This window comes from Castor canadensis, chromosome 13 (assembly GCF_047511655.1).
Source record: "Castor canadensis chromosome 13, mCasCan1.hap1v2, whole genome shotgun sequence".
NCBI lineage: Eukaryota > Metazoa > Chordata > Mammalia > Rodentia > Castoridae > Castor > Castor canadensis.
The window spans coordinates 106341322-106366841 of NC_133398.1; the positions used below are offsets into that span (position 1 = coordinate 106341322).

General features: G+C 41.6%; 1 long non-coding RNA gene across 2 annotated transcripts in view; it reads right to left on the minus strand.

The window, feature by feature from the left end:
• LOC141415554 (uncharacterized) overlaps nt 1-25520 on the minus strand; it is a 61698-nt gene that overhangs the window by 9032 nt on the left and 27146 nt on the right. Inside the window, exons 4-7 of one of the 2 annotated variants that reach the window (XR_012440540.1) lie at nt 25193-25324; nt 19511-19573; nt 18648-18706; nt 15636-15855 (exon numbers count right to left, since the gene is read on the minus strand). This is a non-coding gene — a long non-coding RNA (uncharacterized lncRNA). Of the gene's footprint in view, nt 1-15635; nt 15856-18647; nt 18910-19510; nt 19574-25192; nt 25325-25520 lie in introns of both variants that reach the window. The other variant, XR_012440539.1, reaches the window with a different exon arrangement.

Sequence of the window (25520 nt, forward strand, 5' to 3'; positions counted from 1 at the left end):
AATTCCTTCTTGATTTGAAAATCAGTGCTTAATAGGCTGTCTTCACTATTGACCCATCATGATTAAGGTGTTCCATTCTGCAATCTGGTGTCATGCACTCTATCACTTGCCTGTAAGGTGTGCTCTCATTGGATGTGAGCTACCCCTGTCAGTTTGGAAGGGAAACCTAGAAACTAGCTGAAATCGCCACACTTCCAAAGGTATTGTGTCCTTCTCTTCAGCTAGGGCTGAGCCTGAATGCTGCCGATGTGCTGGGAGCCTTTCACGTTTCTGAAATGACACTAGCTGATGTCACTTGGATCCAAAAGAGCAACAGGAAGGTTGGGGCTTCAACCTACTTTCCAAAGACTTGTTTAACCCCAATGGGGTGAGGTCATACCAAAGGATATAAAAAGAGAAGCAAGAAAACACACCCACTCCCATGCATAGCTGGTATTAGGTCCAGAGTGGTTTTTTTAAAATGTAATTTAGATATGCAAATTAACTTGAATAGAAACATGATCCACAGCCAACAGACTGCAGCCTCTCTGGAGGGAGCCTAGAAGGCAGCTTTGCCTTCTAGAGCAGAGGCAGAGAGGCTCCGCCCCATTCTCACCCCTACCCCTTGTATAGCAGGAGGTTTGGTAAAGCAGGAACCTTCACCAAAATCTTGAAAACAGAGATGGAATTTAAAAATAGAAATTAAGTAGGAATTTGGGGATATTTGACTGGGTATATGACTGGGATATTTTGGGGGTCCCACCCCCCCTCCAGTGCCCCTCTCACTCCTGAGCCAGCATCAGGGATGACAGTGAGTCTCAAGGGATCATACTGTGCTCACCCAGCCTGGGAGCCTGCTCAGAGCACCCTCGGTGATGGCCTCTGTGTTACCTCTGAACCACAAGGCTTATGTTCTTAATCTCAATTGTTGGCGTGAGGTTTTTTCTTCTTTCTTTCTTTCTTTCTTTCTTTCTTTTGTTTCTTAAGGAACACCCAGGGATGAGGAGAAAGGACTTAGCACTAGTTGCATTTTTGTATTATTTACTCATTTGATTTCTACATATCTGTTTCAGTCTTTTTCCCCTGTGAAGCACATCTTGATTCGATCTCAGGTTCACCATAGTTAGAGATAATGCCTTGAGGTGTACTCTTGGTGCCAACAGAATCTTACATACAATTACCCAGATGTGGGTGGTAAAGAGTTGACGGATTAATCAAATAACACCCCCATCTGTCCAAATTTTCAAGAATTCTCCTAGGTAATTATTTTCATGAAACATGTCCAAGTTATTCTATTTTTCCTCAGCTTCAATTCTCCAGTATTCTTAGTAGTGTACAAATTATACTCAGCTATCTTCTTACAAAAAAAAATGTTCTCATGTTTAGCAGAAATGGCCACACAATATTACATCAGCAATCTGAGCAGTCTGCATATCAACACAAGAAACCACTACCTGCTGTACTCAGTAAAATGCAAAACCCATCTGCTATACCCAGGTGGGGCAAGACAGGAAGGTATCTGAGAGTGTGTACCTTACCCTAACCCTGCACCTCACCTTTTTTCTTATCTAATCATAACTCTCACAACTTTGTCTGCTTTGCTTTTAGCATGAAGAGCACCACTTTCTGTATCTCTAGGCACCAGCTTCCAAGGGCATATGGGGCCATTTGTTCCCTGACATTCCAGAAATCTATAGATGGTATATGCAATTGGCCCAAGCTCTGTGTTCACTTGTTCTTCAGTTGCTAGCTTCACATCATGAGTCATTTCCCAGACCACAGAAGAGGAGCGCATGTCATCCAAGGTTCTAAGAAGGCCATCATTTCCTTCTTTTCCATCTGGGATAGAGGCCAATTTCCATTCCCCAGTTCCTTTGAGGATCTGTCTTTCCTTAATCCTGTAAACCAACCCCCCCCCCCAGCAACCTCAGGGCTGGTGGAGGAAGAGATGTGCTTACTGTATGAATCCTGTTTATCTGAACATCCTGGGCAGCATTGCCCCACCCTGGCAGAAACCCTTGTGCAGCTGTCAGCATCTCTTGTTCCATTATTTCCTTGATCACAGAACCCTCGTCTTCTAGGGGTGTATAAACTTAATATTGGCCAGCCTTCTTTGCAGGTAAGAGTGGTTATATGACTTTGTGGACAATGAAATGCATGCATAAGTTTCTGGGCTGTCTGCTAGTACATAGTATTTGTCCTTTGCCCTGTCTCTTTCCTTGAGAGAACATGTACCATGGAGGTGCTAAGCGTCTTGTGACTTTCTGCTGACATTCTGGAGCCACACTTTCACCCTGGACATCCTACTTCCTTGACTTAATGATATGTGCAGAAAAATAGATCTGTAACTTAAGCTCTTGCATCTGAATCTATTAGTAGGATATGAATGGACTCCATACCCAATATAGACCACAGTCAACGTCACCTGGCCCCTCAGTCACGGAGGTTGAGATCCCTTCAAACACAGGCATGCCTCCTTTCTGCACTGGTTAGACTAGTGCTCACTTTGATCACCTGGGCAGTTTCCTGGCCCATGACACTCAGCTGGCATCTGGGACCCTGTGTGTGAAGTTGCAGGAATGACCCCTGAGAGGGGTGCAGAGCTGTTTGAAGACACTCAGACTCTCTAAGGCTCCTATCTGCACTTTCCCACAGTGGCAGATGAGACAGGACCAAGGAGTCACAGATGCAAGTGTTTGTTGGTACTACAGTGTCCATCTTTCCCAATGTCAGGTATTCCCCTTGTGACCAGTGGCTTCTTAAAGCACCCTCTTTCTAAGAGCTTCTAGGGTGTGAGCCTTAAAATTAAGGTTCACTATTGCTGCCTTATCTGCCAAATTGGGAAAGACTTGTAAAGCTGCAGTCCAAGTTCTCCTTGCCTCTCTGCTCCCTCAGATGAGCAAACCCAGCTGGACAACCTTGCTACCAGCAGGTCAAGTGTAGTGTCACTTATCCCTGAATGGCAGATTTCAGACCTTTGTTGGAGCCTGAAGAACTACTGAGAAGATCAGGCACATCCACATTGGAAGCAGGGGCTCTGATACTCTGTTACTGTACAGCCTGTCTCCCATAGCCCCTGTCAGTTCACCAATCAAAATCCAACCCATGTGGCCTTGCATGGTGTGTGGTGTCCTCCTCCCCCACACTATAACTATGCATAATTAATGTGCTGCTGTCCAGGTCTCCTGTCCAGTGCCAGGTGTTCTGGGTTTTCTCTACTTCTGAAGCCTATGGAATCCCTTTCTCACCAATTAGATGAGGGGGAGGGGCTAAAACAGAGCCCTCCACTCCCCCCAAGAGAAAGCTCTCCCCACCACTGCTGCCTCCACGCCAGTGGCTCCCTGTCTCTTTTTCCTAGGGAGGGGGTCACCTGATGGCACCTTCTGGGGCTGCCTCCTCTCAAGAGTCTCTCGGAGTGCATCTCACTGTAGAATGTGTGAACTTGGGAAATACTGCTTTGAATTGTAACAGGAGAAAGCCCCTTATACAAACAAGTCTCTCACCAGAGTGAGAAAAGGAGCTTAAAGAAGACAAATGTTGTAACAGGCAGGACAGAAGTGAAATGAGAATGGATGCATGCTATAAGCTACCCTCCTCCCTCATTTTCTTCTCACATGTCAAATCTCCTGTTTGGGAGGAAAAACAGAATAAAAAGAAGGATGAGAGAAAAGTAAACAGGGAAAATGTATGTCTACAGTCACCCTCGGTCTCCTGTTCATCAGCCATTGATTTGGTGATTAAGGCTTTTCTGAATTTCCACCATCTTTTTCGTTATTGAAAGGCTTAGTTCCAAACCTGCTTTGGAATTTTCACCAGTGGAGCTGTTATCTGTTTTGCCAGCAAAGCAGTCAGCTGCGTTTGTATTCATCACTGCTCTCTGAATCTAATTTGGAAGACACAAAAGCACAAGGATGAGCGAAATCCCTAATGAGGCACCCTGTGCAGGCATCCCCCAGGAAGCAACCTTTTGCTGAGAACCAAAGCCACCACACAGAACTGTCATTGTTCATAGTTGGTGGCCGTTGGAGCCTCCATGTGCCACTTGTGACCTCACAGCTAGCCTCTTCTCTCCCCACGTGTGAATCCCAATGCCTCATATGTTCCCACTCAGATAGTGAGGAGCTGCCCTTCCTGCAATAGTAGGTGAAAGAAGCTTGGTGAGTGTTCGGTTGGGAGGGAGTAAAGAGGGTGTGTTTGTACACAACCCAGCAAAGGAAGCTGGGCACAAAGGACAGAGCCTTTGGGCTTCTCCTCCCCTCTTCTAGCTGTGGTTTTCTCACTGTGCTTTTCCTTCACCTGCTTTATAAAATCTGTATTGTCCTTATCAGGTTAGTCCTGGATCCAATGGGTTATAACCGTCACAGACAGAAAACCAGGCATATAATGCAACATGTTCCTTGGGGACAGCTCTCATTTTCCAGGTAGCATGCCAAGAGTGCACAACTAACAGTACAGGAGCACAGGAGTGAGATGAAGGGACCCTACTGCTGGCAGGTGCGACTTCATTGGTTTCACTGCTCACATTTCGGCGTGCTATTGATTTTCCATAGCAATATCATCTTGCAGACTCCACATGCTGCACTTCTCCCCACATAAACATTGGCCAGCAAGACTTCCGGACAATTGTCTTATTTCAATCCTCCTTTGCTTCTCAGCTGTTCCCTATCTCTGTCCCACTCATTCAGCTTCCGCCTGTCCTCATTTTTCTTTTTCTTGGGACCCAGTCAAGATAAGGCCCCACTGGGATTGTCTAGCAATTTTGTCCTCGGGCCAATTCAACTTCAGCCCCAGCGGTCAGCACTCTACAGCTAAGAGAGCTTATCAGATTATACCATGAAGTACCGGGGCTGCTGGCATGGCTGAGCATTTGCACCAAACAGAATCTTGAAAGGAAAAGATTCCCCTGTTCCTTGGAAGAGGAACCTATAGTCAGTCAATGGGAACCTCTGCAGGAGAACAGAGTCCCATCCATAATTGCCAGTGCTCCAGGAGGAAAATCTGAGCTATGGATGGAAGCTAGTACTTTGTCCCGTGATCTCTTCCCCATGAAGCTGTGGTGAAGACACGGTTGCACATTAAAGTAACCATCAGCAGAGCCACCTACTCTGTGAGCCCCTGAGCAGTATAGAAAGGTGCAGTGATTGATATTCTCAATGTGTGTGGGTATTGGTCACCATCAGCTGATAATATCATCAAAAAAGGGACAGCCAGGTATTTCACATAGAACTAAGTTTTTGCTAGAAGACACACCCTCCTACACTATATTCTTGACAAAACTGGAACCCGAGGGAGTTCAAGCTTTGACCTCTACCACTTAATAGGAAATACATGAAACCAAGGAACACGACAATGACAACACATGGATGCAAAATCTAAAAGAAAGAAAAAAGTTAAATTTGTTACTGATCAACAAGCACCAGTCAGAGAAGCAGAGGACACCTACAGATTAGCAAAGCAAGTTTCATTTGAATTTTGATTAAAGAAATAAACAGGGAAAAGTACGCTATTGGAAATGACTGGAGGAAAGTGAACACTAATTACATAACAGGTACTTAAAACTGATTTTGCTAAAAAGCACTGACTCTTCACTTGAGCCCACAAGGAACTAAAAGCAGGAGAAAAACCCACCATCCCTGTCTTCATTTTGCATCAGTCAGACTCTTGCTTAACTCTGCAAGTTAAGCACACTAATCATTCAAGGAGTGTTTCCTTAAATCTGATGATACCTAGCCTACCTCATCTCCTTTAAGGCCAAAGGCATAAGGATAAGAGCAACTGAGGTATCTTAGGGTCAGCTTTTACAATGTACTGTTCCAGTACATAAAAGGCATGTGAAAGACTCCAGTCATTGTCCTGAACCTGCAGTCACATTGAATTCCAGAAACAGAGCAGACAGTTCACCACCATGATGACATCACTCCCAAATGGGAACAATCATCTCACAGGAACAAGATTGTCCCCTCAAGGGATGAGGAGTTCTTCAAACCACCTTGCAGTACCAGAACTGAGATAAAGATCGCCCAGACAGTAATCTGATCAATACTGCTTAATTATGCATACTTCTCACCCCTGCCCCAATGCTTCCTCTATTTAAACCTAAAACTCATGTCAGCACTCCCAAGATGGGCTGAGATACTGTGTGTTGTTCATCTTCCCACATGGCTATGTTGATTAAGACCCTTTCCTGCCTTTCTGTCATTATTTCCATCTGGTTTTTGGAGTGAGTGACTGGACCTAACATGTTGGAATCCCCAGAGTTGGGTATCTGACCTGGAAGTCTGGTTGCAGTTTTGCTGAGCCAACCACAAGAAAATACGAACTTTAGGTGTTAGTGACTCATAGTGCACTGACCCTGGATGAGGCAAGATGATTAGGACAGTCCCATGCAACTGCCAAAATTACATTTATTTTGGGGTCCCTGCCTTTCTTTCCATTTCAGAATAGCACAAGCTGCCTTTTGCCATCATTTGGTGAGGCAGAGAAATAAGTGTTTGGACTCTGCGTGCCCTGAGATCTGACCCTCCATTTTCTCTGACCGGTGTACCTCGGGCCTTGCCCCCCCTTTTCCTTGTCACTTAGGGACTCTTTTTGAGGCAGACTAGAAACAGAAAAATGCCAGACCCCATGTTACTTATTCTCAGCACATTTCATGGTAAACTCCTTATCTCAGCCTTTACTATCTTTTGCTGTTGCAAATTGTGATATAAAAAGTCTTGCAGTGATTCTGCCCTCTATTATCTCTCAGATGAGAACATGAATATTGGTCACACCCCAGCCCAATGACCCACCACCCTAACCTGGGGACCACTCAAACATCTCTCTACCAGCCAATTATTAGTGATCAAGAAATGCTCAGGTTTTCCTCCTCCTACAGGTTAGCAAAAACACTTTGAAACAGAGAGAGCTCTCTGTGTGCTTCCACCTCCCCCCGGCCCACCATGGCCTTTTGTAACTTTTGTTAACTTTAGTACACTTTTATCATCACCCTCACTACATCTACATATCCTGCCTGGATGCATCCACGTGGGATATAAAGATCCGGAATTTCTGCTATAACATTTTGAGCCATTAGAGTTCTTTCGAACTAACTTGGGCTTCTTCCATTTGTCTGACTGGTAACTAGCAGGGAACAGAGGTAAGGTACACAGATAAGTCAGGGTGCTTGCAGATATCTCTGTTGTGATTTGCATAAGATGAAAAGAGCTAACTCTCTTGGTGTTGCATAGGAAGAATTCTAGCTGACTGGTATGTTAACAATTACAAACTTAAGACTGTAAAAAGATTTATCTAAGAGTGCACTTAAATTAGTGTAATTGTTTTCATGTGTCATTTTGTGTGTTGGTTTGTTAGTCTGAGTCTATGATGGCTGACTTGATGGAGGCTAAAAACCGATGGCTGCAATAACAGTCCTATTACAGATTTAACTACATGAGCATCCCTGAGTTTTGAAAGAGACAAATGCTTCCTCCAATCTGCCCTGGGTGACTCTGCATGACTAGGGAGTCTGACACCATGATGTACAGCAGTATGATAAGGAATCACATCAGAACAACATGCCCCATTCCTGGCTGGCAGGAACTCCAGAGGCTCATCTGGGAGGTGTATATCAAGGTATGGTCACCTGGCACCTTGACCTTCCCAACACGTCTTGGTACTGGGACTGACACACATAAATGGGGTATCTGCCCATTGCTGACACTCTGGGAAGGAATTCCCTGTACAAAACACATCTTCCCGACCCCAAATACTTCCCTAGCATTGACTCTTGCTTCAGCCTTGAGCAAATGAGTCCTGAAAACAACATCAGGCAAAACTTGATCTGCCTCTGGAATTCCTAAAGACAGTTGACTAGCATGGGTGTGGCTGCTCCATTTTTTCTTTTTCAACCTCATCTTATGAGTGTGTAAGCAGATATTCTTGACATGTCTAATTTAAAATTGTGTGTGTGTGTTTGAATAATTCTAGGGCTGCAGTTGTAGGAGTTAATATTTAGGTGCTGTTACCTCTATTTAGTTATCTGCTTTTTTCTCTCTCTGTCTCTGTCTCTCACCCTTTCTCTCCTCTTCTTCTGCTGCCTCTTCTAAAAAACAAATCATTCAAGGTACTTATTTTAGTACTTTTTTTGTGAGACTGGGGTTTGAACTCAAGGCTCCTCATTTTCTCAGTCAATACAAGCTAAAATTCAGGCCTTCAAGAGTTAACTCTCAAACTGAAGACTGAAGAAGAAAAGGGAGGAGAGTCATTTTAAACAAAGTTGCTGCTGTGCAAAACTACCTAATTAGAGGTTTACAGAAAGGATTTTAGAGGTTAGTCATTGGACAACTGATCTTAATCTGTTTAACCCTGTCATAAAACAATCTGTATTCAGATCTCTTTTACAATATTTATTAGGGTTTATTAACAAATGTGTTTTCATAAATGGTTAGTGTGTAGAGACACACTGTAAGATTACCAACAGTTAAGATTCTAATTGGCATGTTCAATTCTACATGTAGAAAATACAGAGCTGGTGGAGTGACTCAAGTGGTAGAGCACCTGCCTGGAAAGCATGAGGCTCTGAGTTCAAACCTCAGTAATGTCAAAAACAAAACAGAAAATACAAAAAGAATTTAAGCTCTTTTTTGGTATGAAAAAATCATAATGTATTTTATTTTGTTGAGAAAAGAAATAGTTTGTTTAAATTCAAAAAATCTTATGAAAGTTGTTTCAAAATGTAAATTTAAGAATAAAAGGACAAAAAAGAAAAAACAAGTAGAAAAAGAGATATAAGAAAGTTCTACATATGGGAATATACTTCTGATTAAGAAAAGTTTAAAGGAAAGAAAAGGAAATGCTTTTGAACGGGAGGGTAGGCTTTGCTCTAAAATAAAGGATTATTCCAAAAATGGAAAAAGACTAGGGAGAAAAACAGAAGACTAAAGTAAGTCTTCAAATGTCTCAGTAGGTCTTAAAAAGTAAGTGAGACACGTAACGTAAAAAGTTTATGTATGTGATAAAGTTGGCTATAACTAAGAAGTTACTTAAACTATTATCTAAGGTCAAAATTTAATGCACTAATATAAAACTAGAAAGGAATTCTTTAGTCTAAAGTAGCAAGGCTTTTAAAAACAATACTGATCTGTTCTTAGTAACATTTGGGGAAAAAAAAAAAAAACCTGACTTAATGGACAAAGATTTTGTGCTTTTGCAAGATAATTCCTTGTGTCTTCTGATAATTTTGTAAGGCTTTTGACTACTTAGGCAACTGAGTCTTAATGGAGTCAGAATTCATTTAAATATTTGTTTATATTTTAGTCTTTTAAATGATTAGCTCATAACTGGCTAAATAAACAACGGTTATTTAGGTAATTCTAGTACAATTAATAGCATATATGTCTGTGATGAGAAACACTCAGAGCTGTGTCTGAACTTTTCTAAATGTTATGCAAGCATTGGCAGAGTTAAATGTATGCAGGTTAGTACATGAAAAGTGACCCACAAGTGCTCAGTTTCACACAATATGCGCTACCTCTGACCTTCAGCATATAAAATCATCAATGAAGCTGTTGACAATTCCACTGTTTGTAATCAGTACGGTTCAGATGAATACCCCTGCCATTTGGGTTAGTCCTGCCATTTAGAATCTGGTCTACTGCCTCAACTAAGCAAGCATTAGGTTATTGAATATGTGAGATGCACTGTGCATGAGGAAATAAGTCTATCTGTGATCACTAGCACTGCTCAAACCTGTAAGAGGTCAGTGCTGTAGACCTGTTATCCTCCTAAGCCAAAGGTTCTAAATTTCACTTCAAGATAAAAGCTAAGTTAATAGACAAAGAACTATTACATGGTGTGATGCTAATTGTTACTGCCCTCTGTGTTTTTATGTAAGAACAAACACAGTGTACAAGCCTTCTAAAACGTAAAACTTGGGAAAACACTACGATGTGCCATCCAAACCTTAATTGATAATAGTTATAGCTTATTTCACGCTTGTGTGTGTGTTCCTAATCATCTCATTTTTAAGTACAAATAATTGAAACACTTTGCCCTCCAAGCTGTGCCACTCTAATAATGAAAAGGATTGGAGTTTGGTCACCTAGAGAGTTCATGTACAAACAGGTATATTCTACTTTATTTTTAAATTTTATTTGTTCCTAAAAGACAAAATTAAATAGGGATTTGCATAAAAAGTATCCTATTATGGACAAGATATATATGTATAGAGAGAAGGATAGATAGATAGATAGATATAAAGATATAGACATATATACATATATCTAATTATGTCGTTCTTTGCATTGAAGTAAAACTTAAATATATTTCTGAGAAGATAATAAGGAGAGCTTAATGATCTTTATGTAATGCTGTGAATGATCATTATTATCCTAAAATGCTGTATGCAAGAGAATAACTAGACTGTCAATTGCTAACTTTTCTTCAAAATTCTAACCATGTCTGTTCTAAGTCTTTTGTCATCCATAGTCTTCAACTTTCTGTAAGCATTTATAATCACACTCATGGAAAAGAACTCTAATAAGTACCTATTTTTCAAACAAATCAGTTTTTCTTTAAATATTTGCTCTGGTTGGATTTGTTGTTATATTTTCCCTGTTAAAACTTCTTAACTATTGCCTGTTAACATTGTATAGAAGCACAACTTTTAACACAACAGCCGGAGCAGTATTTTGAGATGCTAGGACATCACCTACAGCCACTCTTAAATGACTTAGCAGTTTGTAGTTAAAAATTTCTTATTGGCACTAACTCCAGCCATCTAAATACCCCTTCTCAGTATCAGATCAGACCATCAGGACAAATTTCATCTGAGTGATGAGGAACAATTAACACCAAACCACAAGAAGTTAATCAGGATGTCTTCAGAGAAAATTGTTCGGAGACAATTCTCAAAATCAAAATGGAGTCACTCCAGATGTGGTTATACATGCCTATAAATTCCAGCACACAGGAGGTAGGGGCAGGAGGATGGGGAATTTGAGGGCAGCCTGGGCTACACAGCAAGTCATAGTGCAGGGAACCATGAACCAAAAAAAAAAAAAAAACAGGAATTACTTGTGCCAACCCTTCAAAAAGTAACTAAACAAAGAGGTTATGAAAGAAATTGTTCTTACTCAAAGGCTTCTCTTCCACCAGGCACCTTCTCACAGAAGGGGAAACTCATACCTGTGACAGAGACCCTTTATTTAAGTAGACAAGAAAATGATTATTCCCACTGACTCCAAACATGGTTTTCAGTAGTCCATACCCAGGAAGTTATTTAAAAGAAAATAGAACCCTCCCAACTTATTAACTGGATGTCTTCCAACTTTGGCTCTCTCTCTCTTGTTTTCTGCCTTACAGTGATGCTTCTTCTTTTAGGCATAAACATCTGGCTCTGTTCACTTATATGTCTCAAACATTACAGTTTGTCCCCTTCACGTGTACCAGCCAGGAAACCTACAAACCCAGATTGCTGATACCCTCATTCCCTCAAGATTGAGAAATGTTCAAACACGAAAAGGAAGTTATAGCAGGTATTTAGAAACTACTTTTGCTGAAAAGCACTGACTTCTTTCTTGAGCCCACAAGGGATTAAAAGCAGGAGAAAAGACATCGGTCAGACTCTTGCTTAACTCTGCCCTTAGGCACACAAATCATTCAAGGAGTGTCTCCTTAAATCTGATGATACCTAGCCTATCTCATCCCCTTCAAGGCCAAAGGCATAAGGATAAGAGCAACTGAGGTATCTTAGGGTCAGCTTTTACAATGTACTGTTCCAGTACATAAAAGGCATGTGAAAGACTCTAGTCATTGTCCTGAACCTGCAGTCACATTGAATTCCAGAACAACAGAGTAGACAGTTCACCCTCAATGATGACATCACTCCCAAACAGGAACAATCATCTCATGGGAACAGGATTGTCCCCTCAAGGGGTAAGGAGTCCTTCAAACCACCTTGCAATACCAGAACTGAGATAAAGATCAACCAGACAATAGAGATCAAAACTGCTTAATTATGCATACCTCTCACCCTCACCCAATTCTTCCTCTAAAGCACCCCAAAGATGGACTGAGATTCTGTGGTTTGTTCATCTTCCCACATGGCTATGTTGATTAAGACCCTTTCCTGACTTTCTGTTATTATTTGCATTTGCTTTCTGTGGGGTGAGGGGACAGACCTGAGAGGCTGGAAGCCCCAGAGTTATGCATCTTGCCTAGGACTCTGTTTACAACTAGACAATTACATTATAAAGGAAGTATTAAGTTTTTCGGGTTTGAGGATACCATGGTTATGTTTCTTTAAAAATAGCTCTTACATTTTAAAGACATACATGTATACAGATGGGATGCCAAATGGCCTGGGATTGGCTCTAAAATGAGCCATGATGAGGAAGGAGGTGGAGAGAAGTCAGGACACCCAAGAGCAGAGACTTGTTGGAGCAAGTGGTGTTGGAAACAGGATGGCCAGGTAAGCAACAAAGTTTCAAAATACGCATGTTTCCTGAGGTATTCCGCTTTTACTAAAAAGCCATTCTTTATTTCTCTGAAATTCAAATTTCACTAGGCATCCTGCATTTTTATTGCCTAATCTGGCAACTCTAGGTACAAAGCATCTGGTATGTTCTTGAAGTACAATAAAATGGGTGAATGTTTAAAACCAGCCTCCTTCTCCTTGTCCATGGAGACCTGAGCCGCAGGACCAGGAGGGAGTCCTCAGAGCTAGAACTTTCATTCAGCATCCCTGGCAATTCTGATGCAGAGGGTTTCAGGTCATTCTTGAGAACACGGGCTCAGAGACATGGACATGGGCTTGTATTCAAAAGGAAAAACCTGAATCAAGTTTAAATTTATCCCCTCTGAGGACTTTGCACCTCAGATAATGAAGGTGTGCAATGCCCACCTGAAGCTTCTGCAGCTGTAGGTGCTGGCTTCCTGTTTCTTCTCCAAAACTGGGAGAGCCAGGCCAGGGAGGCTGTGACCCAATAAACGACTTCTCCTGAGTCATTGCTTCCCACATAGTCACCCATACTCACGCTCAAATGCACTCACAGACACAAGCACATACTGATAACATCCATGTTCTCTCACACACACAAACACACACACATGCAGTCTTGCACAAATACTCATGTTCACATACAATCTCACATACATAGAGACACTTTCATCATGTACCCATGCACACTTTCACACACACTCCTCTCATGTGTCACTTCCCATCCCTCCAACTGTTCCCATCCATCCCCTCACTAGAGGTCAGATTGGAGCAGACCCTATGACTAACTGACATGAGGTCGAGGCCTGGAAGGTTCCCAAGGGTCTTGCTGGAGAACTGCCTATGACTCGCGCCCCTGATCTTCCCAGCCTCTCCACCTTGGCTGGTCAGCCTGAGACTGTGCAAGGGTGCAAGGAACTGCAAGAACAGGAAATGCCGTCCATCCGGTTGAACTTGCCTGCTCTCCATTTTGGCTGCTCTTAATCCTGCCTTCAGGTCTGAGGCTTTGCCTCTGGGGCTTTTGTCCTGTGCTCAACATTTTCTACTTGGTGACCTGAATTTCATTACATTAGGCTCTGAGGTCTCTGTCCCCAAATACAGAAAGAGAAACAGCAGCACACACACGCACACGCGCGCACACTCACACACACGCGCGCACACTCACGCGCGCACACTCACACACACATGCATATGCGCGCGTGCACACACGCGCTCACACGCACACCACACACGCGCACACGCGAACACACGCACGCACACGCGCACACACACCGCACACGCACACACGCGCACACCACACGTGCGCGCACACACACGCACACCACATACACGCGCACACGCACACACTCACACCCGCGCGCACGCACACACACGCGCGCACACGAGCTAATTACAATAATCAAGGCAATCCTCAAATCCTGAAAGGGAGAAACGCGGAAAGATGCAGGAGCAACATGGGAGCTGCCCATCTCAGGGGATAGGAAGTAACTGTCGCACTGTGGGGGAGGGGCAGGAGGTCAGGGAAGACTGGTGTGAGGGAGAACTTGGCAATGTGAGGCAGCTGTTTGGAGCTTAGGAAAGTTCACAGCCAAGAATTCATTCATTGCTAGTCTCTCCCCAAAATCTCCAGGAAGAAGAAAAAGCAGGATGTAAGAATGCTCTATAAAAGAAGGGATTCTCTCTGTACAATTATAATAAAAATGATTTTTGAATACAAAAGCTCACGATTTTCCCCTGATACTTTGTCAGCTGAGTTGTGCCCACTTACACACACATTCACACACGTGCATGTGCACACATGCACACAGTCACCGCAGGCCCTCCGCAGATGACCACACAGAAGGAGGAACATGATTGATTACTGCTGACTGTGGCACTGTGTCTGAGATGGGTATACCAATGACCCTCAGCTGGACCTGTCCACACATTCCTTCCATTTGTGACCTTTCTGTTCAGATGTTCCTATCCTTCTTCCAAATGAGTGGTCTTACTTCAAACTCATAAACACACACGTGTACATGTCTCTCTGAGTATCACATACACGTATGTGTACATATGCACCATTACTCACCATGCATGTAGACACAGATGCTTTTTGACTCAAGATAGGGTTAAATCCAATAAACTTGTCTGAGTTGAATTTATTGTAAGCTAAAAATACATTTAATGTACCTAGCCTACTGAACACCAACTTAAACTCATCCAACTTAAACATGCTCAGAACACTTAAGATTAGCCTGCAGTTGAGCAAAATCACCTCACACAAAGCCTGGTTTACAATAAAGAATTGAATATCTCATGTAAACTTTTTGGTGGTTCTGGTCTTTGAACTCAACTGAATCACATTCCTATCCCTTTTTGCTTCAGTTCTTTTTTTAGATTAAGTCTCATGCTTTTTGCCAGATCCAGCCTTGGGCCTTGATCTTCCAATTTATGCCTACAACACAGCTGGAAATACAGGCATGCACAGCCATGCCCAGTCTGGCTGATGGGAGATCACTAGATTTTTTGCCTGGCCAGCCCTCAAATCACAATCCTCCCAATCTCTGCCTCCTGAGTAACTGGGATTACAGATGTGTGTCACCATACATGACCCATCTCGTGTAATTTATTGAACATAGAACACAGACTGGTTGTATAGACAAGCTTTCTCACCACCAAAAAATTGTAGGCTTGGACCATTGTAAATTGGGGGCTACTTATAGAAATTCAGTAACACAACCATGCTTCTGAAGCCACATGTGGGACACATGATGTCACATGGCTCAGTGCTTTGCATGTCCCTACACCCTGCTAAGCCCTTGCTGGTCTTGGCCTACTTTAGCCCACTAGACAGCAGAGCTTGGCATGGTAAAGTGTGGCCCAGGTGACATTCAGTACCACTGTGACCTCCTTGAATACAGAGCTGCATCACTGGGCTATCTGTGCACCCAGGACTCACAAAACATCGTCTATTCTACGTTCATGGCAAGAAAGACCTCCACCTTTCTGTCAGTGACAGGTCCACAACTTTGCTACCTCCTTCTGGATGATTTCCAAGAGGACATAGGAGGAAAGCAGTCTTAATGGTGCCACTAAAACTGTCTCCATCTGGGGCTGGGGTATAGCTTAGTGGTAGAACACATGCACATGCTTTAGTATATCAAAGTTTGATTTCCAGCACCAAAAAAAAAAAAATTACCTCTATTGCTGGCTGGTTGCATTTCTTTCCGAGCTGCCAGCATTGTTTCCTTGCCCTTTAGTTGTCACTAGCAGGCCTTCATGGCTGTGACTGTGGAGGTGGAGGTCTGTGCCTTTCATTAGCAACCAGTACTATTTCTAGCTTGTGAATTGCCAAGCAACAGCACCCATCCTGTGCTTCAGTTTCTCTTCTTTTTTCCTCTTCCTTGCATGGATGCTCTCTGCAGTATAGAAATCTGTCATTAAGAAAAGCAAAGCCTCCTCTTCAAGTTCACTAGAACTTATTTATACATCAAAAAGGGGTTCAGTAGTGTGCCTCCTATAATTACTTCATTTTTCCCACAGAAAGCAGGTTATTAGCGTGCCCCAGTCACACAAACAAAAAAGCAATATTTCTTTTGCCTTCTATTCATTGCTCTCAACATTTCCTCCCAAAATACTCTGGCTTCCTCAGATTTTACTCCTTTCCAAAAACACAAAACTGTCTTTGAGACATGGTTTGGTCTCGAAAGTGCTCTGCTCTTATAGTGAATTGACACCTCCATAAGGAAGGGACCCCAGTCTTCCTTCTGCCAGGCATGGTCTGCTTGTGGTCTATCCACCAGAGGTCCATGTGTCCACTTGGCCCCCTGTGTGATGACACGAGAGGTGGTGGAAGTTTTTTAAGAGGTGAGGCCTAGGGGGAGGTCCTCAGGTCATGGGGAATATGCACTTGGAAAGGAATATTGGCCTCTTGAAGTGAGTTCTAATGAAGTAAGTTGTTGTATGAACCCCTGAACCTCTCTCTGACTTAATTTCAAGATGTGGTCCCTTACTCATATACACTGTCCCCATTCCACCATGAGGTGTCCACCAGAGGCCAAACCAATGGGACCGCCTGATCTTGGACTTTCAGCCCCCAAAACAGTGAATTAAATAAACCTCTTTTTCTTCATAAGTAGATTGCCTCAGAAATTTGGGGATAGCAACAAAAAGTTATAATACACTGCCTCTTTCTAACCCCCTACCTTGAGAGGAAGTAAATACATAGCGCCTCATTCAACCCCCAACAAACCTATGAGCTGTCTGCCTCCGCCCTGCACACACTTTCACATCTGTGCTTATTTCTAGATGTCAACCTCCTTGGGGACTGCTGCTTCTGTCTGGCTTAATTTACTTGGGCTCTGACTCCCCGAGTCAGGTGACTCTGTGCCCGGACACCACCTCTTCTCACCACACTTTGAATCTGAACTCTAAACAGGGTGACTAATTTTTTTGAGTGCAAACTCAAGACACAGCCATATCAGACCAAAGAATTTAAAAATCCATAATAATACAAGTAGTTATTAATTATATTCACATGTGATGAATTTTTTAATACAAAATATAAGTAGTATTTGAAATTTTACATATATATATTATTTTGTACTTCTTATGTCCCTGTTACACAATGCCTTTACTTAAACAAAACAGCAATAGGACCGGTTAACCTTGGCAATGAGTAATACTTGTGGTAAGACTAATTATACAGATACTATGTGTGAGAAAGACAGAAGCTTATTTTTTCTTAATTTTATTTTATTTTAATTAGCATACATTAATAGTACAAGAGGATTTCATGGTGATAATTTCATGCATGCATACAGGGTACTGTAAATAGGTTCACCCCCTTTATCTATTCCCATACCTTCTTTCTCTTCCCCTCTTTTTCAAACAGTGCTTGGTGGGTTTCATTACATTGTCTTTTTATATATGTATATATATACATATATAAAAATAGTTGGATCCTCTTTACCCCTAAGTGTCCTTTTACTGCCCCCTCCTGCTGATCCTTCCTGATAGTCCCTCTTGTCACATTCGTGTCCCATTATTATTATTAATAAAATCATAATCACTTTAGGTCTAGGTTCCACAGAATGACACTTTAATGTTTCTTTCTGGCCCCCGATACAGCAATGTAACTCTTTACTGGAGAATTAGTTCTGTAGAGTGTACTATTGTCCATTCTTATAACTATTTCTCTTGGTTTGCAGTGCCGGGGATTGAACCCACTTTCTGCCACTGAATACTGAACCCGACTCCCCGCTTTTGTTGTGTATTCTTTTACTTCACTTTTTTTTTTTTTTTGGCAATACTGGGTTTTGAACTCAGGGTCTCATGCTTGCTAGCCAGGTGCTCTTCCACCTGGCTAGACTTTATTGCATATTCTTAAGCTACATAAATGTAAGACTTTTTAAAAGATTGTAAATACAATAGGACAAATCACACTGATGCTGCATGGATTTCAGAACACAAACCATCCACATTTTTCTTTTTGTTCCAGAATACAGTAGGAGACCTTCCCCCTCTGTTTCTTTCTCTGATAACTTATGATAACTTTTCTTCTAAGAAGTGATAAAAATGAATGTCTTCAAGCTTAAATAAGAGGACTTGCAGCTCGCTCCTATTGAGCCCACATTACAATGATTTCTGGTCTCATTTTTCATTTTATCACCACTTTATGACAAATTTTCACAATCAATGACATAACACAGTTCTGCAGGTCATAGCATGGGCTGGCATGGCAAGTCTGGACTCTTGTCTTAGGGTCTCAGCAGACTAAAATCAAGAAATCTGCTGAGGCTGTGTCCTGTGGGAGAGCAGAGTCCTCTTCCAAGATCACAAACTTTCAAGGAGGCACCTTTCAACTTCAGGCCAGCTATTGGACATGGAATCTTCTCAAGCTTCAGACCTCTTTGGTTGCCTGTTCTGAATCACCTCTGCTGCTCTTAAGGATACTCATGATTACGGTGGTCCTGCTGGATAATCCACACTATCCCACTACTTTAGGGGCAACTGGTTAGTAATCTCAACTCAACTCAACAAGAGAAGATTCAGGATCCAAATTCTGCCCCCTCCCCCGCAGTCTACCCTGTGGCCCCCAGTGATCTACACTTCTCTCCTATGCAAAATACATCTATCCAATTGCATTACATAAAGATGTCAACACATTATAACTCCAAGTCCCTGTCAAAAATTTCATCGTGCCAATCACCTTGAGCAGTGGTGGATGAGGCTGTGGTGTGATCCATCTAGGCCATAGCTCCTCTCCATCTGTGATGATGCAAAATGAGAAAACAAGTTATCCTTTCCAAAATTCAGTGGTGGGATAGGCATGGAATAGCCATTACAGACATTCTGGCTCCAAAAGGGGGAAAATGGCATGCAACAGTGTGCTATTCATTTGGAAGAGTTCATTAGGTTTCAAGGCGTGGGAATAAAACTCATTTTAAGTTCCACTCCCTGGGTTCTGAGCTCTGCAGAGAGAAAACAAAAGCAATTACAGAAAACAGGCAGCCCATGCCAATCAATCCGACGCTGTTATGAGTTGGACTGTGCTGTGCCCTCCCATCCCAACACACACGTTTATATGTTGAAGTTCAGTGTCCCAAGAGAGGCAGCCCAGATATGATGTTCTGTCAGTCCCAGCCCAGTGGGGATAGCATCTCTCTTCCTCCTTCCACTCTACCTTCTCTGTCCCAGGACTCACCTTGGACCTATCTTTCTTTTCAGCATTAAGCATGGGACACTCAGATGGCTCAACTGAGTCCTCCATGGCCTGCAAGTCTGGCACCATCTGACTTTGGTCCCTTTCTGACCTCTCCTTCCACCATTTCCCCCCTTGGCACTCTATGGTTTGGCTCCAAGACTGCCAGTCTAGTCCTTGAGCCTGTCATTCTCCACCCCTCACACCACATTCTTCCTTGTGTAACTTGAACTACAAAAGGGAAAAATTTTTGTGTAGCCAGTTTGCATGCTGGCTCATTATTCAAACTGACACTTTTCCCTACATGTTGGAGAAACCAAGGTTAACACTCTGTATTCTTCAATTAAACTGGGCAACTTTCTCCCCCTTACCTTTCTCTGCCTGGTGAGGAGTAAACCAAGACATACAGCTCCAGAGATGTGGCACCAATAAACCTGGAGGACAAATGCCAGCACCAGTCATGGGACATTTTTTGTCACATACCTTCAAACAGAGCTCCTGAACTACCCTTTAAAAAGTAAACATTTTCTCTCCAAAGTGCAACAACAACAAAGCTTTGAGAGATTCACTTTCCCTGTCCTTCTCTTCATCTGACAAATAATAAATCTTATTTCCTTTTCCTCGAAACCCTGCTCTCATTTGTAAATTGGCATTGAGGCCAAAGGACCAGCTTTCTGGTAACACCTGGTTCTTTCAGATCATTCAGACTTAGTTAAGGATTTCATCTTAGAAAATCCTTCCTTGAACATCCTACAACTGTTATGTTAATCTGCTTCTACCTCCAGCCCCAACATTTGACTGTCACATCAGGAAGGAAGGAGGGGAGAGGCAGGAAAGACGGTGTTCAGAGGGAAGGAAGAAAGGAGGAAAGACTTGTGGCGAGGATGACACGAGTCAACATACATTAAGCATGAGGGAAGATTGCTTCATTATTTATCAGTAGTAATTATTATCTTGCTATAAAAGATACCTCACATGACATCATCAAGACTAAGAGGTCAACACCTTGGCCACTGGCTCCTCCCACCTGGAGGACCTGGCACCATTTTGTCTAAAGTCTGTTGCCCAGTGCAAGTATCCCACAAATACTTATTCCCACCCCAAAAATGGTCCCCCTTGGGTTCCTGTAGAGCTCTGTGCTTTTGGAGTGTGTCTTGCGTTTGCTTCCTCCATTGTCTCATCTCATTCCTGTTATCTCTGAAGGCTGGGACTCGTACCCAGCACAGTGCCAGGAGGGGCTGTCTGCTGAAAGGGCAGCAGATGTCCACTCTCCCAGCCTAGTGTGCAGGGCAAGAGGCCCAGCTGCAGAATGCCCAGGGCTCTGCCTCCCGTGGGGCCTACCATGGAGGACAGGTCACTTTTAGTTTACAGTGATTAGTTGATAGTCCTCAATGATTATAGCCTTTTAAAGTATGAAGTCCCCTTCCCCTTAGCAAGAATGGTCATCATGAAAGTAACTACTGTGCCAAAAATAAATGGTTTAGTTCTTACTCTACTGAGAAGGAAATTAAACAAATATACAGTTGGCCAAAGACCTGCTGAATTTTTGCTCTCTTCCCACACACTAAAGGCTTAGCAACAGGTTAGCATCTCTTTCTTTTTTTAAGCAAATATTTGTGAATGTTTGTGTTTGTGTGTGTGTGTGTGTGTGTGTGTGTGTGTGTGTGGTGTGTATTCAGAAACATTTCAGATTTTAGAAAGGGTCACCCTTATTTTCTTCTGTTTTTTTATGGACATCTTTGACTATTCATAGACTTTAGAATTGGGGTAATTACCTCCAGCAGTGAGAAGCAAAACAAAGGAATCTTTTCCAGTGAGGAGGGAGGTGTGGGAGAATTACAATGCCTGCACAGGCTCCTTTAGTGTGAGATACAGCTCTCCCCAACACCTCCTTCCTGACTCCCTCATGGACTCAGTTAAAAAACAAACAATGGGCATGCGTGCTTCTTGTTTGGAGCCATCAACACCTTTTGGGCATTGCAGTAGAAAAAGGTCAAAAGCCAATTTATTAAAAGATCCAGTCTCCCCCAAAGACCCTCATGCCACAAGTGTCTGGATATTGAAGCAAACGTAACTGCTTAAATTAAACTCATCTCTATTTGCCAATAAACGCACACCCTAAAACAACCAACAAGTAACAGTGCATATCTATATCTAATCCCCCAAATGGTTTGGAAATAAATAAATAGGGTAAGATCGATATTTCAACACCACAGTTCCATTTTAGCCCTGGCTGAACTCACAATTTACTCAGCTTCCTACCCATAACATATGTTATTTTAGCAACATCAAGCTGGAATTTTCTGTCCAGCAAAGAGTAATATTTTATTATGAGCTCAACAGGAATAATTCTCAGGAAATGATCATTTTTCACTCCATGGATACAAAACTACTTACAAAATCTTTCATGGATCTCTCAAACAGACTTTTCATTATTGTTAGGGAGACTGAAACCCTTCACCCCCAAAGTGCTTTTTTAAATTAGTGTATATGATTGTATAAAAATATTTCATTTCCATAGATGCATATAATGTAATTTGATCAAATTTATCCCCTGTATTACTCTTTCTTATCCCCCTCCCCTATTTTTAAATCTTTTCTGAGTTGAACTCAGGACATCACACTTGCTAGGTAGACGTTCTATCACTTGAGCCACTCCACCAGTCCTTTTTGTGTTGGTTGTTTTTGAGATAAGGTTTTGTTTTACGCCTGGGTTGACCTGGACTGCTGCCCCAAATGGCTTTTGAAATGAACAGTTAGTTTCTGTTGATAATCTGAAGTGAACTTGACGAAAAGCACGACACCTGCCATGTTCTGTTCTCAGTGGTTTGCTCCCTAGAAATATTCCTGATTTGGAGTTAAAGCCAGAAAATATTATTTTGTGTCTGCTGTATACCAGACACTGGGCAGGTAGAGTAGCTGCAAATGTATGTGACTACAAAGATTCCTAGTAACTCTTCCTGGATGTGTTCAGCAATTTGAAGACCCAGATAACGGAGCAACTATTGTCTGGAGAAAGGGACTGAGGCTAAAAGTGATGATAAAACTAATTAGCATTGTGAAAAACAAAAAAGTTAAAAATAGCACATCCAAGGACAGGTGTGATGGCTCACACTTGTAATTCCAGATATTCAAGAGGTGGAGATGGGGAAGATTGTACTTTGAGGCCAACACAGGCAAAAAGCTAGAGAGATCCCATCTCAACCAATAAAGCTGGGCCTGGTGTCACAGGCCTGTCATCCCAAGTACTTGGGAGGTATAAACAGGAGGATCGTGATTCAAGTCAGTCAGGCAAAATGTGACACTTTATTTTAAAATAACTAAAGCAAAAGAGGCGGGGGAGTGGTTCAAGTGGTAGAGAACCTGCCTAGCAAGCCCAAAGCCCTGAGTTCAAACACTAGTACTACCAATAAATAAATGAATAAATAAAACACATCCTACTTATGTATCACAAAGAAAAATTATGTTACTGTACCTGGAGATGTGAATCTTGACTTTCTTTACAGGTCTAGCTCTACATTTATGAATGGACTTCATTCATCAGTGAAAATTCAGTTAGTTGAAAGCCCTATTTCCTTAACTTCTGTGGAAAAAGCTAGAAACAGTGTCTGAGACCCTTGTCCCAGAAAAAAACAACATTAAATGGATAATCTTATTTTCAGGAGACTTTAATAAAGTCATTTGCTTTAAATGGTTATAAGACCATTCAAACTGTGTCACAAATGTAACCAAACAAACAAACAAACAAAAACTCTAGCATCATGGCACACTGTCATGTATCAGTCATTCACCCTTGGATCACATGGCGACTGGGATGCATCAGGGGTCATCTATATAATCCAATTAGATCGTGTCAGTTGACTGTGCTGCTCAGACACTCACAGCGAGACTGTGCTTTGCTGACTTTCTCTCTACTAATTCTATCGATTGCTGAAAGGGGAGTGTTGAAGCCCCTGCCATAATTGTGCTTTCGTCTATTTCTCTTTTTACCTCTGTCATTTTTATTCTATATATTTTGAGGGTCTGCTGTTTTTTCACATACATTTAAAATTGTTGTGGAATGTCTACCTTTGGTTTTAGTCATATTCTTTGCTCTGAGGTCTACGTTATTGGATTAGCAATTCCCACTTTTTTCCATCAATGGTTGCATGGTATATCTTTTTCAGTCCTTTTACTTTCAATGTATCTATGTCATTGAATTTGAAGTGAATTTCTTGCAAACAGGATATAGCTGGTTTGTGGGTGTATTTACTCTGCTGGTCTCTGCCCTTTAATTGGTCATTTAAAACATTCATCTCTAAGGTAATTACTCGTATGCAAATATTACATATGCCATTCTATTATTTGCTTTCTGAGGCATGGAACATGCACCACGATAGTGTTTTGGGCCATAAAACACACTTTTCTAATTTAAAAAATGAAAACCACATAAAATGCATTATCAGACCAGAGGTAATTAAACTAGAAATCAATAACAGAAAGAAAGCTGGAAAATCCTCAGTATTTTAAAATTAAATAACACATTTCATAATAATAAGTAGGTTAAGAGAGAGGCTTCAGGAGAAATTTAAAAACACTGGAGAAAAGGGAGAGGGAAATCAAGCACACTAAAAGCTGTGGGAGGCAGTGGAAGCTATGGAAGGATTTTATGCCACTAAATACACACATGACAGAAGGGAAATCTGAACTCGATGACCTGTGCTTCCACCTTAGGAATCTGAAAAGGGAACAATGAACCTCTAAAGTGACCAGAAACAAAGATACAATAAAAACCAGAGCCAAAATCAGGTAAATTGAACATAGGAAAAATAAGGAAAATCAATGAAATCAAAAGCTAGTTCTAAAAGAGAAAAGACCCCCTCCAAAAAAAAAAAAAACCAGAAAGAAAGGAGGGATCATCACTACAGACCCCAAGTACATTAAAAAGATTTTAAAAAAAAAGAACACTATGAGCAACTCTCTGTCTACAAACTTGATAACCTAGATGAAATGGGCAAAGTTTTATAAGACAAAAAATGCTGAAACCTCAAACAAGAAGAAATAAAGAATCTGAGTAGATTCACATCTATTAAAGAAAATTAATCGATGATAATATTTCAAAAAAAAAAAGACAGTACAAGGCCCAAATATGTCCACTGATGAATCAAAGATTTAAGGAAAAAATGACACCAGTTCTCTCCAGTGTCTTCCAGAGTATAGAAGTAGAAAGAGTACTTTGCTCATTCTATTTGGCAAGCATTATCCTAAAATCAAAAAAGATAAAGATGTTATAATAAAGAAAAACTATAAGCCAGTATGTCACATGAACAAAAAATCAACAAAATACTAGCAAACCAAATCCAATTAGCAAATCAATCCAATGTATAGAAATAATTTTACACTATGACCAAACAGGACATATGAAAACCTGATTTAATATTGGAGAAAAATCAACAAAATTCATCACTTCAAAAGGATAAGGAATAAAAATCAAGATCATATCAACCAATATGGAAGTATAACAATGCAACAAACACGGCTATTATGAAAAAGTCCATTTCTTGGTCAGGTGCAGTGGCTCAAACCAAAAATAATAATTACTCAGGAGGCAGAGATTAGAGGATCTGGGTAGGAGGCTAACCCAGCCAAAAAATTCATGAGACTCCATCTCAATCAATGGCTGGGCACTGTGGTGTGCACCTGTCACCCCAGCTACACGGGTTGGGGAAGCACAAATAGGAGAAGCATGATCCAATCTGGCCCAGTCATAAAGAATATTCTATCTCAAATAACCAATGCAACAAGGGCTGGCAGAGTGGCTCAAGTGGTAAAGTGCCTGTCTAGCAAGTGCAAGGTCCTGAGTTCAACCACTGGTACCACCAAAAGAAAAAAAAAAAGTCCATCTCTTTCCTAGAAAACAGCTATGAACTATCAGAATTTAAAATTTAAATAAAACACATTTATCATAGCACCAAAAGTGAAATATTTACAAATAAATGTAACAAAACATGCATGGGATCTGTATGCATAAGATACAATACTGTAATGAAAGATATAAATGACAGTCTACTTACGTGGAGAAATGGTCTGTCTTCAAAGATTGGAAAACTCGATATTGTTGAGATATCATTTCTTCCCAACTTGATTTGGAATTTCAAGGCAATCCCAATCAAACTCTCGGAGAACTGTTTGTAGATATCCACAAGCTGTAAAGTTTATAGAGAAGGCAAAAGCTGTAGGAAAACCAACACAACACGAACAAAACTGGAGGGCTCCCTCTGTTCAATTTCAAGACTTGCCATGCAGCTAGAGAACAGAGACAATGAGAAATTGTTGAAAGAACAGACAACAGATCAGTTAAACAGAACAGAGTGCTAAGACTCAGCCCACACACAGGTAACT